The sequence below is a fragment of the Moschus berezovskii genome, chromosome 2 (genome assembly GCF_049115385.1).
Source record: "Moschus berezovskii isolate FMDL1 chromosome 2, NW_MosBer_1.0, whole genome shotgun sequence".
Classification (NCBI taxonomy): Eukaryota; Metazoa; Chordata; class Mammalia; order Artiodactyla; family Moschidae; genus Moschus; species Moschus berezovskii.
Window position 1 is genome coordinate 50,725,062 of NC_142461.1, and position 18,995 is coordinate 50,744,056.

At 42.8% G+C, this 18,995-nt stretch overlaps 1 protein-coding gene across 3 annotated transcripts in view; it reads left to right on the forward strand.

Annotated features, from left to right (window-relative positions):
• Positions 1 to 200: 200 nt before the first annotated feature.
• The window catches only part of SF3B1 (splicing factor 3b subunit 1), a 59,387-nt gene continuing 40,592 nt past the window's right edge, over positions 201 to 18,995 (forward strand). For 2 of the 3 annotated variants that reach the window (XR_016035440.1, XR_016035442.1), the window contains exon 1: positions 201 to 374. The gene's annotated coding sequence lies outside the window, so the exon portion shown is untranslated. The remainder of the gene's footprint in view (positions 375 to 18,995) is intronic. The other variant, XM_055398965.2, reaches the window with a different exon arrangement.

The following is an 18,995-nucleotide window of genomic DNA, read 5'->3' on the forward strand; positions in this document are numbered from 1 at the left end:
AATCAGCGGGCCCCCTGAGCGGTCGGGCACGCCCCATTTTCCTCTCTCCGATTGCGCAGAGTTGACGCACACTCCCACTGCCGCAAAGCCTACTGTAAACGGGCTACGTCATCCGGCCGGCCAATCAGAGGGACCGCAGAGCCGCGCGGACTAATCCCTCTAGGCCGGCGGGTTTTCAGGTCCCGCCGCGCTCTGACGTAAGAACCACCGTGACCGCTCACCCCTGTTCCAGCTCGGGAACTGTTCCTCGGATTCACCAACCGCCATGGTTCTCTTGAGGCTGCTTCCGGTCGCGAGGCCAGCCACGTGAGCCCAGCGCAGGGGCGGGAGGAAGCCAGAGGTTCTGAGTGTCGATTATGTAACTGTACGAACCGGTGAGTGCTGGGCTGGATCTGCCACCCTTGCCGGCTGCGAAGGTGGCGTAGGTCTTGCTCTTAATGAATGTACCTGCTGTCCTTACCCCGTGAGGTTGTTATGAGGGCAATATAAAAAGATTATGGCCTTACAGAAGAGACTCCGTTCTGTTTGCCGCCTTTCTGTGTGGCCAACATTTTAACTGGTGTTCATGTATGGTTTAGCTTTCCCTCAGTCCAAATTTTGCTTCCTTTCGGATTTTGCTTCCATTCACCCATTTCAGGAATCATTCATCAAGTCTTGACATTTGTTCTCGCTTTGTTTGTTCTTCAGTTCAGTTCAGTCACTCAACGTGTCCGACTCTGCGTTCCTAGGTCCTTATTTAACTTTTATATGCTGTAGTTTCTTGTAAACTGTAAGGTGAGGATGCCATATTGTCAATACTTAACTGCACATAAAGAACTTAATGCTCCCTTAATGCATTTTCGCTTCTGTACTTCGCTTACTGCTTGCTGCTCACAGGACCAAAGTTACTCCATTTTAGAAGTGGACACCATCTTGGGTAGGGATTCCTGGAAAAACCGCAACCTGGGGAAACTCCCTCCATAGGGCCAATCAGAGAATAACAAGAAAGCCCCAGGTTGAGCAAATATAAAGAGTCCAATCAGAAAGCACCAAGTGCTCTTTAGGTAAAGGTCAACCATTCACTTCTAGCCTGATGCAATAGTCACTAACTCTTGCAGTACTTTCGCGTGCGATATACTATATCAGTTCAGTTGCTCAGTCATGTCGGACTCTTTGCGACCCCATGAATCACAGCACGCCAGGCCTCTCTGTCCATCACCAACTCCCGGAGTTCACTCAAACTCATGTCCATCGAGTCAGTGATGCCATCCAGCCATCTCATTCTCTGTCGTCCCCTTCTCCTCCCGCCCCCAATCCCTCCCAGCATCAGAGTCTTTTCCAGTGAGTCAACACGTCGCATGAGGTGGCCAAAGTATTGCAGTTTCAGCCTTAGCATCAGACCTTCCAGTGAACACCCAGGATTGATCTCCTTTAGAATGGACTGGTTGGATGTCCTTGCAGTCCAAGGGACTCTCAAGAGTCTTCTCCAGCACCACACTTCAAAAGCATCAATTCTTCGGTGATCAGCTTTCTTCACAATCCAAATCTCACATCCATACATGACCACTGGAAAAACCATAGCCTTGACAAGAAAGACCTTTGTTGGCAAAGTAATGACTCTGCTTCTTAATATGCTATACAGGTTGGTCATAACTTTCCTTCCAAGGAGTAAGCATCTGTTAATTTCATGGCTTTAAGGGTGGTGTCATCTGCATAGCTGAGGTTATTGATATTTCTCCTGGCAATCTTGATTCCAGCTTGTGCTTCTTCCAGCCCAGCGTTCCTCATGATGTACTCTGCATATAAGTTAAATAAGCAGGGTGACAATATGCAGCCTTGATGTACTCCTTTTCCTATTTGGAACCAGTCTGTTGTTCCATGTCCATGCTGTAGGAAAAAGTATGAAAAGCAGATGGAGAGGGCTAAAGTGGGGTGCTGTTTTATATAAGGTGGTCAGGGGGGCCTCTGAGAAGGTGATAATGAACAGGCCTAAATAAAGTTAGGAGGTAACTTTGTGAATATTTGGGAAGGGAACAGCAAGTGCAAAGGCCTCAGACAGAAACAGTTTTGCCCTGTTTTATGAGAAGCAAGGGCTTTGTATTACAGTCAGTGAGGGTAAGAGTGGTAGGAAATGAGGTCAGAGATAGGGCTTTTTCATAGTATCTGGGAGGCCATGGTGCCATCTTTGGATTTTATTCGAAGTGTAAAGGGAAGTCATTTGAGATGACTTGATCTAAATACTCCAGTTTTTGCATATCTATATGATTATTATTTTCTACTCCTGCTTTGTTCATTGCAGCTGTTGTTGTTCAGTCACTCAGTTGTGTCCTACTCTGCGGACACCATGGACTGCAGCACACCAGGCTTCCGTGTCCTTTACCATCTCCTGGAGCTTGATCAGAGTCATGTCCATTGAGTTAGTGATGCCATCCAACCGTCTCATCCTCTGTCATCCCGTTCTCTGTCGTCCCCTTTTCCTCCTGCCTTCAATATTTTCTAGCATCAGGGTCTCTTCTAATGAATTGGCTCTTCGCATCAGGATGTCAAAGTATTGGAGTTTCAGCTTCAGCATCAGTCCCTCCAATGAATATTCAGGGTTGATTTCCTTTAGGATTGACTAGTTTGATCTTGCAGAGCAAGGGACTCTCAAGAGTCTTCTCAAACACACAGTTCAAAAGCAGCAATTCTTCAGCGCTCAGCTTTCTTTATGGTTCAACCCTCACACCCATACATGACTTCTGGAAAAACCGTAGCTTTGACTCGACGCACGTTTGTTGGCAAAGTAATGTCTCTGCTTTTTAATATGCTGTCTACGTTGGTCATAACTTTTCCTCCAAGGAGCAAGCATCTTTTAATGTCATGACTGTAGTCATCATCTGCAGTGATTTTGGAGCCCAGGAAAATAAATTCTGTCACTGTTTGCAGTGCTTTCCCGTCTATTTGCCAACGGGTAATGACTCTTGAGAGTCCCTTGGACTGCAAGGAGATCCAACCAGTCCCTTCTAAAGGAGATCAATCCTGGGTGTTCATTAGAAGGACTGATGCTAAAGCTGAAACTCCAATGTTTTGGCCACCTCATGCGAAGAGTTGACTCATTGGAAAAGACTCTGATGCTGGGAAGGATGGGGGGCGGGAGGAGAAGGGGACGACAGAGAATGAGATGGCTGGATGGCATCACCGACTCGATGGACATGAGTTTGAGTGAACTCCGGGAGTTGGTGATGGACAGGGAGGCCTGGTGTGCTGTGATTCATGGGGTTGCAAAGAGTTAGACACGACTGAGCAACTGAACTGAACTGAATGGGAACAGACACCATGATCTTAATTTTCTTAGTGTTGAGTTTTAAGCCAGCTTTTTCACTCTTCACTTTCACTTTCATCAAGAGACTCTTGTTCCTCTTTGCTTTTTGGCATAAGTGTGGTGTCATCTGCATTGCTGACGTTACTGACATTTCTCCCAGCAATCTTGATTCCAGCTTATGGTGCATCTAGCCCAGCATTTTGCATGATGTACTCCGCCTGTAAGTTAAATAAGCAGGGTGACAGTATACAGCCTTGACATACTCCTTTCCCAATTTGGAACCAGTCTGTTGTTCTATGTCTGGTTCTAACTATTGCTTTTTGACCTGCATACAGGTTTCTCAGGAGGCAGATAAGGTGGTCAGGTACTCCCATCTCTTTAAGAATTTTCCACACTTTGTTGTAATCTGCACAGTCAAAGGCTTTATCGTAGTCAGTGAAGCAGAAGTAGATATTTTTCTGGAATTCTCTAGCTTTCTGTATGATTCACCAGATGTTTGCAATTTGATCTCTGGTTCCTCTGTCTTTTCTAAGTCCAACTTGAACATCTGGGAGTTCTCGGTTCACATACTGTTGAAGCCTAGCTTGGAGAATTTTGAGCATTACTTTGCTAGCATGTGAAATGAGTGCAATTGTGCAGTAGGTTGAACATTCTTTGGCATTGCCTTTCTTTGGGATTATAATGAAAACTGACCTTTTCCAGTCCTGTGGCTACTGCTGAGTTTTCCGAATTTGCTGACATATTGAGTGTAGCACTTTAACAGGATCATCTTAAAAGATGATTTGAAATAGCTCAGCTGGAATTCCATCACCTCTGCTATTTTTGTTCATAGTTGTGTTTCCTAAGGCCCACTTGACTTCACACTCCAGGATGTCTGGCTCTAGGTGAGTGATCACACCATTGTGGTTATCTGAGTCATTAATATCGTGACTATCCTGGTCGTGAAGATCTTTTTTGTACAGTTCTTCTGTGTATTCTTGCCACCTCTTCTTAATATCTTCTGCTTCTATTAGGTCCATACCATTTCTGTCCTTTATTGTACCCATCTTTGCATGAAATATTCCTTTGGCATCTCTAATTTTCTTGAAGAGATCTTGTCTTTTGCATTCTGTTGTTTTCCTGTATTTCTTTGCATTGATCACTTAGGAAGGCTTTCTTATCTCTCCTAGATATTCTTTGGAACTCTGCATTCAGATGGGTGTATCTTTCTTTTTCTCCTTTACCTTTCGCGTCTCTTCTTTTCTCAGCTATTCGTTAAGGCCTCCTCAGACAGCCATTTTGCCTTTCTTTTCTTTGGGGATGGTCTGGATCCCTGCCTCCTGTACAATGTCACGAACCTCCGTCCATAATTCTTCAGGCACTCTATCAGATCTAATCCCTTGAATCTGTTTGTCACTTCCACTGTATAATTGTAAGGGATTTGATGTAGGTCATACCTGAATGGCCTAGTGGTTTTCCCCACTTTCTTCAATTAAAGTCTGACTTTGATGATTAGGAGTTCATGATCTGAACCACAGTCAGCTCCCAGTCTTGTTTTTGCTGGCTGTATAGAGTGTCTCCATCTTCAACTGTAAAGAATATAATCAATCTGATTTCAGTATTGACCATCTGGTGATGTCCATGTGTAGAGTTCTCTTGTGTTGTTGGAAGAGGGTGTTTGCTATGACCAGTGCGTTCTCTTCCAAAACTCTGTTAGCCTTTGTCCTGCTTCATTTTGTACTCCAACGTCAAACTTGCCTGTTACTGCAGGTATCTTTTGACTTTCTACTTTTGCATCCCAGTCCCCTCTGAGGAAAAGAACATGTTTTTTTGGTGTTAGTTCTAGAAAGTCTTGTAGGTCCTTCCTTGCATTTACCCCTTACTAGATGCTTTGTGGTGTGAGTTCAAATCCCCAGCTACAGAGTATGTCCAGCAGTTTTCAGTTCAACACAGGATGTAATTGTTGATTGAGGTGGTTCTATTGCTGCATCCTACAAAATTGTTGACTAGTCTGTGTGCGCATGCTAAGTCGTTTCAGTCATGTCCAGTTCTGCGACCCTGTGGGCCATAGCCCACCAGCTTCCTGTATGGGATTCTCCAGGCAAGAATATACTAGAATAGGTTGCTGTGCCCTCCTCCAGGGGATCTTCCTGACCCAGGGATCAAACCCACGTCTCTTAAATTTCCTTCATTGGCAGGTGGGTTCTTTACCGTTAGAGCTACCTCGGAAGCCCATTGTTAACTAAAGTGAAAGTGAAGTTGTTCAGTAGTGTCTGACTTTTGGCGACCCTGTGGACTGTAGCCTACCAGGCTCTTTTGTCCATGGGATTCTCCAGGGAAGAATACTGGAGTGGGTTGCCATTTCCTTCTCCAGGGATCTTCCTAAATGGCCTATTAAATGTATTTTTCAACATAATACATGATTTACTTGTGAACTTAATAAAATGGTTTCTTTTGTTAAATTCACCAAAGATTTTCTCATAGAACTCTTCTCAGACATAAGAAAATATCTACTAAATTGGCTCATTCAATTGAATCATTCTCCCCTGCACTTTCCCCAAGATTTTGTTTAAGGCAAATAAAGGAATCTTTGTGACAGATGACAGTGTATGGTACTCATCTGACTTCTTAGCAAAGGATAGAGTTATATGTCAAAAGCTTAAAGGTGATAAGAAACACTGGTTCAGTTTTAGTAGATGACGGTGCTTCCATATATTGTAGGCAAAAAAAATCTGTTTCGACAATAGGAAAAGTTCTGTAGTATATTAAAACTCAGCAGAGAACTGTGGGAAGCAGTAATTCAGAATTCAAACCAACTATGCTGTCAAATCCCATGGGCGGAGGAACCTGATAGGCTGCAGTCCATGGGATTGCTAAGAGTCAGACAGGACTGTGGGACTTCACTTTCACTTTTCACTTTCATGCATTGGAGAAGGAAATGGCAACCCACTCCAGTGTTCTAGAATGGAGAATCCCAGGGACGGGGGAACCTGGTGGGCTGCTGTATATGGGGTTGCAAAGAGTCAGACACGACTGAAGTGACTTAGCAGCAGCAACATGCTGCCAAAAATATATCTGATACACCACCACCTATTAAATGTTATCGCCAAAATAATTAAAGCTGAATCTGGTCAAGCTTGTGGATATGCCAGTTTAAACGGGGGATAGAAGAACATGTTAAATGACACCAAAAGAATACAATCTGCCAAATACGGAATATGGGAAATTCTGTAGGACAAATGACCCAATTTCTTCAATAAATAAATATCAAATTAGGAAGGCTGGGGGTAGGGGGATTGTTGTAGATTTATAAGATTTAAGAGGCATTATTTACATTTTGTTTTGAACAAACCAAATATTAAAAAAACATACAAGACTGGGAAATTCAACTGAAATACCTACTTTAGTAAAGATTCATACTGAAGATTAGAGGTAAAATATATTTGTGCTTTACTTTATTTATTTTTTTATTTTAATTTGAGGCTAATTACTTTACATGCGCTTCACTTTAAAATGATCCAGTGAGGGTAGAGGAATAGAATATATAAAACAAAATTGATCATTTGTTGATAATTATTGGACTGGATAAGTGTAATTAGGAATTTGTAATAGCATTGTATCTAGTTTTTCTGGATGTTTGAAATCTCAGTATATTCTTTCTGTATCTGTACACACGCACACACACACACATACCTATACATGTGTATGTTTATTTTTTAACTTTTTATTTTGTATTGGGGTATAGCTGATTAACAAACAGTTTTGTGATATTTTCAGGTGAACAATTAAGGGACTTAGCCATACATATACATGTATCCATTCTCCCCTAAACTTCCCTCCCATCCAGGCTGCCACATAATGTTGAGCAGAATTCCAGGTGCTATACAGTAAATCCTGTTGGTTATCCATTTTAAATATAGCAGAGTGTACAAGCCCATCCCAAACTCCCTAACTATCCTTTCCCCCCTCCTTCCCCCCCTCCCCATAACCATAAGCTCATTCTCAGAGTCTTTGTTTCTGTTTTGTAAGCAACTTTCATTTGTATCGTTTCTTTTTAGATTACACATATAAGGGATGCCATACAATGGTATTTCTTCTCTGACTTACTTCACTCAATATGACAGTCTCTAGGTCCATCCATATTGCTGCAAATAGCATTATTTTATTCTTTTTAATAGCTCACTAATATTCTACTGTACCACATCTTCTTTATCCATTCCTCAGTCAATGGACATTTTGGTTGCTTCTATCTCTTGCTGTCATATATGTGTATGTTTAATTTCTACCTTTCATATAATCTTTACAAGTGACATTTTCCTGATTGACTTCTATGTAGAAATATGCTTTGACCTTTTGCTCACTTCAGAACCCTTAATATAGATTGAACAGAACCATAAAGGCTTCAGATAAATAGACATGGCTATGACTTTGTACTAATACTGTTTTTAATCAACCCTTTGGTCAAAACAAATACAGGATGAATTTTAACCACAGATTAAGACTTTTAAATTTTTAAATATTACTGGTAAATATTTCTTTCCTGAAATAAAACAAGGTTTCAAAGTTAACATAATCTCATTATTGGGACCTTTTTGAACAGTAGCATAATCTTTCCAACACTCTCAATAATCTCATTATCTTTGTGAAAATTTTGGTTGAAAGAACATCTTCCTTGACTGAATCAGGAACTGAATTACTGAATGAGAGATTAGTGTAATTATAGGTGTTACTGCTGCTGCTACTAAGTCGCTTCAATCCTGTCGATGTGTCCGACTCTGTGCAACCCCATAGACGGCAGCCCACCAGGCTCCCCTGTTAATGGGATTCTCCAGGCAGGGACACTGGATTGGGTTGCCATTTCCTTCTCCAATGCATGAAAGTGAAAAGTGAAAGGACTGCAGCCTACCAGGCTCCTCCGTCCATGGGATTTTCCAGGCAAGAGTACTGGAGTGGGGTGCCATTGCCTTCTCCAAATTATAGGTGTTAGTTTACAGTAAAAAGGGACTGTCAAAGTGGATTAATGGGACAGTTTGTCCTTACTGGTATGGTTGTGTTAGGAACCAATCAGGAAAATTATACCAGTTATTTTTAACAGGAAATTTAATATTAAGACATTGTTATGAAATTAAAAGACGCTTACTTCTTGGAAGGAAAGTTATGACCAACCTACATAGTATATTAAAAAGCAGAGACATTACTTTGCCAACCAAGGTCTGTCTAGTCAAGGCTATGGTTTTTCCATTGGTCATCTATGGATGTGAGAGTTGGACTGTGAAGAAAGCTGATTGCCGAAGAATTGATGCTTTTGAACTGTGGTGCTGGAGAAGACTCTTGAGAGTCCCTTGGACTGCAAGGAGATCCAACCAGTCCATTCTAAAGGAGATCAGTCCTGGGTGTTCATTGGAAGGACTGATGCTAAAGCTGAAACTCCAATACTTTGGCCACCTCATGCAACGAGTTGACTCACTGGAAAAGACTCTGATGCTGGGAAGGATTGGGGGCGGGAGGAGAAGGGGAAGACAGAATGAGATGGCTGGATGGCATCACCGACTCGATGGACATGAGTTTGAGTGAACTCTGGGAGTTGGTGATGGACAGGGAGGCCTGGCGTGCTGTGATTCATGGGGTCGTGGAGAGTCGGACACGACTGAGCAACTGAACTGAACTGAAACAGAGATTGGAGAACTAAGGTGATAGAATTTCTGACAACATGTGTGAAATGTTGCCAACTACTTGATGCTTTTGAACTGTGATGTTAGAGAAGACTCTTGAGAGTCCCTTGGACAGCAAAGAGATCCAACGAGTCCATCCTAAAGGAAATCAGTCCTGAATATTCATTGGAAGGACTGATGCTGAAGCTGAAACTCCAATACTTTGGCCACCTGATGCAAAGAACTGACTCATTTGAAAAGACCCTGATACTGGGAAAGATTGAAGGCAGGAAGAGAAGGGGATGCCAGAGGATGAGATGGTTGGATGGCATCACTGACTCAATGGACATAAGGTTGAGTAAGCTCCAGGAGTTGGTAATGGACAGGGTGGCCTGGCGTGCTACAGTCTATGGGGTCGCAAAGAGTCAGACACGACTGAGCTACTGAACTGAACTGAGAGAAGCTGAGAATCAGAGACTCAGTGCAGTGTCAGGACTTTTGTTGGGGGCTGACCACATGTGCACCCTCTACCTTAGTGCTAAATTTTTAGCACTTCCAAGGAAAGACAGCTGTGTGGCATAAGCCATGTTGCTTGCACAGTTTAGACACAGTAGTCAGATTTATCATTTTGGGGAATGTTGCAAATCTACTTGAAATCCAGGTTCCAAAATGCCAACCAGATATGGGAAAGCTGCTTGGAAATGCAAAGCACAATAAAATAATTACATGAACAAACAAAAGTACCTGTTAAAGTTGCTATAGTTGGCAGCACTTAAAATTGGTAATTAGTATTTTTAAAAAGCTGCATAGCTTAAAAGTTACGTAGCTACAAGATGACTCTTTGTTGATTAACTTTTAGCAGTTTTATTTAAGTGGGCACAATAGATTTAATAAATTGGAATTCAGTAGACAATCCTAGATTTAATTAATAAAATGTAATTATGCACTTGATTTACTCTTTGGACAGTGTCCTGATACTGTTACAACTTTAATTTTAAAATATTAACATACCTTTCTTATGTAGAAGTCTATTTTGCACTCTTGAGGGAAAAAATAGAATTGGATCATGGTATCTATTCAGAGAATGTTTTACTGCTTGATTACATTTTTTGGTTTCACCTATTTATAAGAAATAAATTATGTGGTATTTGATTTAAGAATAGATGAGTGCAGAAATACCATGTTGGGAAAAATAGAGATCCCATAAAAAAAAAAAAAAAAAACAAAAACACAACTAGCTGCACAGCTCTGAGAATTTAATAATAAATCAACTTTTGGGGCTTCCCTGGTGGTTCAGTGTTTAAGAATCTGCCTGCCAATGCAGGAGATATGGGTTTGATCCCTGATCTGATAAGATCCTACATGCCTCAGAGCAACTAAACCTCTATACTACAACTGTTGAGCCCTCAGGCCACAACTATTGAAGTCCAACATCCTAGAGCCTGTAGCTGCACAAGAGAAGCCACCGCAATAAGTCCATGCAGCACAACTCATTCCTTTTTGGAATAATTTGTGATTTTCCGTTCCGTCGCTCAGTCGTGTCCGACTTTACGACCCTGTGGACTGTAGCCTACCAGACTTCTCCATCCATGGGATTCTCCAGGCAAGAATACTGGAGTGGGTTACCGTTTCCTTCTCCAATTTGTGATTTTAGAGTATGTAATTTCTGCCAATATCCCCTTTCTTAAACAGTCTTCCCTTTAAGAATTCAGCGTAAAAATTAAATAATGTATATACTGAGTGTGTTTGTATATGCATAACATTAATCAATGAATGCATAAATCATGCTTAACCTTTGGAGAATGAGACATGTGAGGTAAGCCTTTTACTTTTCATTTTATATCTTTTGGGGGGCACTATTTGAATAATTTATAATATACATTGTTTTTTGGAATCAGAACTAAATTATTCATGATATTAGATTTGGTAGTGATTTATTGGATATGACACCAAATGCTCAAGCAACAGAAGGAAAAAAAAAAGGGTAAACTGGACTTCATTAAAGTTAAGTTTATGCATCAAAAGACACTGTCACCAGAGGAAAAGTCAACACATAGTGAATTAGAAAAACTAAGTTTCCCACCCTATGTATTTCTCCTGTGTGTCTCCTTTGCTACTCACACAAAACAATTCACTTCTTGTCACGAAACATGTGGAGGTTTTTCCCACACCATGTAATTCTCTGTCACACCGGCTGTATGTCTTACAGTTTAGCTCAGTTCTTACACTATCTACCGGGAGATAGTGTTGGATCCCACAGAGTAAGGGCTCAGTCCTACAAGACTGCGCCCACCCTACTTTGGATGCCAGTTACAAGCAGTAGGTCCCCAGGTTAACCCACAACTTCTGTCCCATTTGGTTACAAATCAGAGGTTCCCATAACTCTCTACTCAGAATCGATTAATTTTTTTTGAGAGGCTCATAGAACTCAGGGAAATGCAGTAACCAGTTTATTAAAGGCTATGATAAAGGATACAGATGAAGAGACACATAGAGTGAGGTCCCAGAGGGTCTCAAGCACAAGAGATTCTATTCTCATAGAGCTGGTGTGTGCTGCCTTCCTAGTCTGGATGTGTTTGCCAACCTGGAACCTCTCTGAATCTCTTACTGTTGGAATTTTATGAAGGCTTAGTCACGTAGGCATGATCAGTTAACTCCATTTCCAGCCCCTCTGCCCTCTTTGGAGAAGTGAGGAGTTGGATGGCAGATAATTTTAAGCTTCTAATTACGGCTTGGTCTTTCTGGTGACCAATCCCAATCTAGGACTATTGTCTCCCTTTTTCCTCACTACTGCTTTCAGATCATTATTTATTCACGTTTTTGTGAAAGCCCAAGCTTCTTTGAGGCTCATATTCTTAGAGGATAATGTCATCCTCTATCTGGCTGCATTATTGTTATTTCATGGAAGACATGTTTGCTTGTAGTGGATACTATAGGCTGCCCAGATTCCTTTCTCTCTCCCTTCATAACTAGAGCTGTTGGGAGTTCTTTTGGTGACAGCTCTATGGGTATTGCTTGTAGTTAAAAGAGAGCTGCATCTTCCAAGGTCATGCCCTTTGCTTGGGGAAACTCACATCCAAAGTCATGTTGATTTGGGAGTATAAAGGCCCAACTCCTTGCCCCAATTTAGAACAACTCTAGAAGGCCATCCCATCTCCAGAGTTCCCCATATAATTGAGATCTTTGTTGCAACCGGGTGGTAGTTCAGCTCCTCCTGCCCAGTTCTAATTCCTTTTTCAAGTTTCCATCCCAGAGTCTGCTTCATAGGGAACCCAACCTGTGATCCAAGAAAGCAGACTCTAAAATGGGACTTGTCAGATCTGGATCACCTGTAGTAATGAGGACCCTCTCACTCGTGATAAGTAAAGCACTAATAGCTCCTGTTGAGATATTGGGAGACAGACACTGAAAGGCTGAGGTTAGTTACTAAGAAAAGGTTAAGTGTGAAGGCTGGAGGGCATCATTTTTTGGTACTATATAAAGAGAGTGTCATTGTCTCTGTCTCCAGCCAGAGAGCCAAAAAGGCTGATGTCAGGTCCATGGGGTCGCTAAGGGTTGGACACGACTGAGCGACTTCACTTTCACTTTTCACTTTCACACATTGGAGAAGGAAATGGCAACCTGCTCCAGTGTTCTTGCCTGGAGAATCCCAGGGACGGGGGAGCCTGGTGGGCTTCCATCTATGGGGTCACACAGAGTCAGACACGACTGAAGTGACTTAGCAGCAGCAGCAGGTCCAAGACTAAATAAGAATAGCAGAGCTCTAAAAGTGGACACCCCCAATCCCTCCTAGCCTCAGACTCTTTTCCAGTGAATCAACTTGTCGCATGAGGTGGCCAAAGTATTGGAGTTTCAGCTTTAGCATCAGTCCTTCCAGTGAACACCCAGGATCGATCTCCTTTAGAATGGACTGGTTGGCTCTCCTCGCAGTCCAAGGAACTCTCAAGAGTCTTCTCCAGCACCACAGTTCAAAAGCATCAATTCGACGATCAGCTTCCTTCACAGTCCAACTCTCACATCCATACATGACCACGGGAAAAACCATGGGAGGAGACGGGGATGACAGAGAATGAGATGGCTGGATGGCATCACCGACTCGATGGACATGAGTTTGAGTGAACTCTGGGAGTTGGTGATGGACAGGGAGGCCTGGCATGCTATGACTCATGGGGTCGCAAAGAGTCGGACACGGCTGAGCGACTGAACTGAACTGAAAAGTGGACAAAACACTTAGTCTCAACATGTGTTTTACACAAGGTGAGGGCCCTAATTGGGAAGGATTTCAGTCCTAAGAAACTGAACCAGGACGTCTGGGTCTTAACTTGGGTAACTTGCAATCCTAGATTCCCCTGAATCCTTTGGGCCTATGGAAGTGGTCTAATCCTGTGAAAAAGCTAGTGCTCCCTCGTTGCTTGAGGAAGATACAAAAACTGTTGACTTATTAGAAGTCAGGTGCTACCCTCAGGAGCTTTCCTTCCTAGACAACACACCAATAACTGGGTTAAATGATATATCACCTGACCAAGGAAATGCTGAGCCTGCTATGGGAGGAAAGGGACACCTCAAAGAATCAAAGGACCTAGCCAGTATATACCACCAGGAGGTGGAAGATGGCATAAAGAACTAAATTCTGAGGGATCCTAGATCAAGGGGAAGGGCTGGGTAGCAGAATGTAATGATAGGGAGGATTTACCGCAGATTGGGACTGCAGTCATGAAATTAAAAGACGCTTGCTCTTTGGAAGAAAAGCTACGACCAACCTAGACAGCATATTAAAAAGCAGAGACATTACTTTGCCAACAAAGGTCCATCTAGTCAAGGCTATGGTTTTTCCAGTAGTCATGTATGGATGTGAGAGTTGGACTATAAAGAGAGCTGAGTGCCACAAAGAATTGATGCTTTTGGGAACTGTGGTGTTGGAGAATTCTCTTGAGAGTCCCTTGGACTGCAAGGAGATCCAACCAGTCCATCCTACAGGAGATCAGTCCTGAGTATTCATTGGAAGGGCTGATGCTGAAGCTGAAACTCCAATACTTTGGCCACCTGATGTGAAGAACTAGCTCGTTGGAAAAGACCCTGATGCTGGGAAAGACTGAAGGTGGGAGGAGAAGGGGACGACAGAGGATGAGATGGTTGGATGGCATCACCGACTCAATGGACATGAGTTTGAGCAAGCTCAGGGAGATGGTGATGGACAGGGAAGCCTGGCGTGCCGCAGTCCATGGGGTTGCAAAGAGTTGGACATGATTGAGTGACTGAACTGAAATGATTGATATGGGAGTACTATCCCATAATATAGAATACCCCGACTAGGATCTGGGGAGGCAGTGCTAACATTCTACTAGGATGGCTCACATTAAGTGGTGTAGAAATTGCAGAACTACTGTGCAACATGGTGGAAGAAGGGATCAGAAGGCTCAGAGAAGTGAGTATGCTAGAGTAGGTATTCTACACTGAGCCCAGAAAACTATGCTCCCGAAGAGGACTCTGCTCCACAGGAAGGCTCAGAGGACGCTCTTCACTGAAGCAGTCAGGGGTGTGACAGGGGCCCCAGCATGACTAGAAAGGACTGAGGTGAAGTGAGGAGGCACTTGGCTCAGGCTCAGAATGTGAGGGGCGCCAAAGGCTCAGCCACCGAGAGAGAGGATGTGTTAGTGGTATTTAAGTGTTAGTGCAGGAAAATCCAAGATGAGCAAGATGTCAACATTTTAAATAAAGACAGGATCGATATTACTGACTTTTCCTTTTGCCTCAGACTCCAGTATGGCTCAACACCTGTTACTCATGGTGACTGTCCCTTACAGGCCTTAGGTGATGGTAGCAGAAAAAGTTACATAGCTGACTTCCATGTGAGCAATGGCGATGATAGGATCCCAAAATAGAGGCCAGGTGGTGATGTTTAACCCTCAGAGGCAAGGTGGGTACAACTATAGTTAGCACAAGGTCGAAATGGCTAGATGGGGGCTCCTGACCTGTGAAAAGATACAGAGACAGTTAATCCAACAGGCTGTCCTTAGAGGTAAGATTGACGGGCAGCCTATAAGGATGTTGCTTACTCTATACAACCAAGAGAAATCAAGGGTGGATTTTTTCAGGAGGCTGAAGGCAGCTATTCCAGTAAATTTTTTTTTTTAATTGATCCTTTAATAGTTTCTGTACATGAGCTAGCTTTCAGATGTAGAACTCGAATTTCAGACTGTTTGATTGAAACAGATCCCCAGGAAGTAGGACCATGTAACACCATGGTAAATATGTGCTAAAGAATCCCCTAGTACTTCTTCAAAGACCCCTATCATTTGCTCTGGTAAGCGTACATTGGGGAAAATAGAATAACCAAATGTTTTGAGTCCTATGGACACTACAAGTTGACATTGATACCCAAATTGTCATAATGGTCCCTGTTAGAGTGGAAGTCTAGGATCAAAAGTGGAGTCTGGGCCCAGGTCTGGCTCATGGTGCCAGGTAGCATTTCCCAGGTTCCCAAATGTTTAATTGGAATGAATATAGTTAGAAGTTGGCTAAACCCTCATATTGATTGCTTGGCCTGTGGAATAAGAACGTAGTGGGGAAGGCTAATGAACACTCTGCCAAGATAGCAGATAAGAAACATTTTCATAGCCTAGGAACTATGGCAGAGATTAGTGCCTTAAAGACCTGAAGAATGGAAAAGCTGTGGTCCCCATCATGTCTAAACTGGAGTCTAGCCCTTCAAAAGGCTGCACAGACCCTGGAGTATGACAGTGAATTATCACACCTTAAACCAAGGAATAGCCCCATTGTAGTTGCTGTGCCAGATGTAGCTACAGCAGATTAACATGACCTCAAGTACATGGTAAGCAGGTACTGATTTGAGGGAAAGAGTTGTTTTCCATCCCTAACAAGGATTTAAAACACTTTCTTGAGCTGCATAAGTGTATATATTTTAAATTTGACTCCTGGATTGTGTTACTTCTTCCATAATATGGTCTCTCATAATAACTATCATAATACATATAATCTTAAAGGACCCAGACAGCAGAACGTCATATCAATTCATCATATGGATGGGCATTGTGTTAATCTTGTCAATCACACTAAATGACCACAAAATGGTAGGTATATTAGAGGCTTTGGAAAAACATATATATTCCAGAGGATAGGAGATAAACCCAATGAAAATTAAGGTCTGCTTGGTTAGTTTTATTTATAGGGCAGGATTTCCCAGTGGTGGCACTGCTGACCTGCTGGGTCAGAAAATTCTGTTGCAGGGAGCCTTCCTGTGGAACATAAGACTCTGAGCAGTACCCTTTGCTCTACACACCAGTAATTGCTCACTTTAACTTGCTTTAGGTGTCCCAGTCCAGTTCAGGGAGAAAGACACACAGAAGAAGTTACAATATATAATGGCTTGAGTAGTTAGGTTTCTTGAGAAACCTGTATGCAGGTCAGGAAGCAACAGTTAGAACTAGACATGGAAGAACAGACTGGTTCCAAATAGGAAAAGGAGTACTTCAAGGTTGTATATTGTCACCCTGCTTATTTAACGTATATGCAGAGTACATCATGAGGAACCCTGGGCTGGAAGAAGCACAAGCTGGAATCAAGATTGCTGGGAGAAATATCAATAACCTCAGATATGCAGATGACACCACCCTTATGGCAGAAAGTGAAGAGGAACTCAAAGGCCTCTTGATGAAAGTGAAAGAGGAGAGTGAAAAGGCTGGCTTGAAGCTTAACATTCAGAAAATGAAGATCATGGCATCTGGTCCCATCACTTCTTGGGAAATAGATGGGGAAACAATGGAAACAGTGTCAGACTTTATTTTGGGGGGCTCCAAAATCACTGCAGATGCTGATTGCAGCCATGAAATTAAAAGACGCTTACTCCTTGGAAGGAAAGTTATGACCAGCCTAGATAGCATATTAAAAGGCAGAGACATTACTTTGCCAACCAAGGTCCGTCTAGTCAAGGCTATGGTTTTTCCCGTGGTCATGTATGGATGTGAGAGTTGGACTGTGAAGAAAGCTGATCGCCGAAGAATTGATGCTTTTGAACTGTGGTGCTGGAGAAGACTCTTGAGAGTCCCTTGGACTGCATGGAGATCCAACCAGTCCATTCTAAAGGAGATCAGTCCTGGGTGTTCATTGGAAGGACTGATGCTAAAGCTGAAACTCCAATACTTTGGCCACCTCATGCGACGAGTTGACTCACTGGAAAAGACTCTGATGCTGGGAGCGATTGGGGGTGGGAGGAGACGGGGACGACAGAGAATGAGGTGGCTGGATGGCATCACCGACTCGATGGACATGAGTTTGAGTGAACTCCGGGAGTTGGTGATGGACAGGGAGGCCTGGTGTGCTGTGATTCATGGGGTCGCAAACAGTTGGACACGACTGAGTGACTGAAAGTGATGTCTAGTGTATGATAGGTCCTTGCTTGCTTGCTTGCTTGCTAAGTCACTTCAGTCGTGTCCGACTCTGTGTGACCCCAAAGACAGAAGCCCACCAGGCTCCCCCGTCCCCGGGATTCTCCAGGCAAGAACACTGGAGTGGGTTGCCATTTCCTTCTCCAATGCATGAAAGTGAAAAGTGAAAGTGAAGTCGCTCAGTCGTGTCCGACCCTCAGCGACCCCATGGACTGCAGCCTTCCAGGCTCCTCCGTCCATAGGATTATCCAGGCAAGAGTACTGGAGTGGGGTGCCATTGCCTTCTCCGTGATAGGTCCTTATTGAATATTTATTGACAGGTTTTGAAATATTTTTTCAATAAATGAATGGTGAAATTTACCTTCATTTATTTTAATTAGGGTTCAACTGGATATACATATCAGTAGGAGATACAAATTAAGACATTTATTGGAAGGAATTGGTTTACACAATTGTGGAAATCAACCAATAAACAAGTCCAGAATCTATTGGGCAGGCCATCAGTAAGGGCAGGCTGGAACTCTGGCACAGGCTGAAGTTGCAGTCCACAGGTGGAATTTTCTTAGTGAAGTCTCAGTTCTGCTCTGAAGATCTTTCAACTGATTGAATTAAAACCCACCCAGATTATCTAGCAGAGAAGGGAATGGCAACCCACTCCAGTGTTCTTGCCTGGAGAATCCCAGGGACAGGGGAGCCTGGTGGGCTGCCGTCTGTGGGGTCGCACAGAGTCGGACACGACTGAAGCGACTTAGTAGCAGCAGCAGATTATCTAGGACAATCTACTTAAAGTCAGTTATATCACTTGAGCACATCCACAAGGCCTTCATAGTAACACCTAGATTAGTATTTGTATGAATAACTGGGACTGTAGCTTAGCCAAATTGACACATTAGAAGACCATCACAGCATTCTAGGCATCTGGATGCTTCTGAGACACAAGCCTCTTCGCTACCTGGGACACCTACTTATGTGTGCTCTGAATCTAGATATTTTACCATTACAAATCAAAGACCACTCTTGGTTGATGACTTTTAGTTAGAAAAAAAAGCTAGTTAATGAGTTCACACTAATATTAATATATGCTTTTCAGTTCTAGTTAGACCTGCTATAGCTGAAAGGAAGAGAGATCACCCAAGCTACTGAAAGAAAAGTAGTATCTACAGAATGATTCTTTGGAAGCTTGGAGCTGGAGGTTGTTCTGGATTCAAGGTGTTGGTGGGGACTCAAGCAACAAGAATGCGTGATTCTTTAGACAAAGTGGTAATTTCCACTGATTTTGTTAGTAGCAACTACTTCAAGTTAAAATTTCCAAGAGAAGGCATGTTGACTTAGCCAATAACTTCTTTTGTTTCTAGACAGAGTGTGCTGTATTCCAGGCCAGGTTCTAGGTAGCTGGCCCAGGTACCTGTCTCTTCCAGAACAACCCAGTGCTGTTCCCCTGAACAGAGAGTTTGGTCAGGTCAGTTGAAGCTAGAAGGGAAAGTCAGGCATGACAGACACATTGACCAACATATTCAGAACATCATCTTGGGGTTATCTGTTATTTAACTGAGTAATGCCCAAATTTTCAGGAATATAGCTCTGTAGTTTTGGAAGTTTAGGCATCACTGAAAGGCAGATAAAAGTAGATTTTTTGCCTGGGGTACATAGAGTCTGATGTACCTTTGATTGTGGAGATTT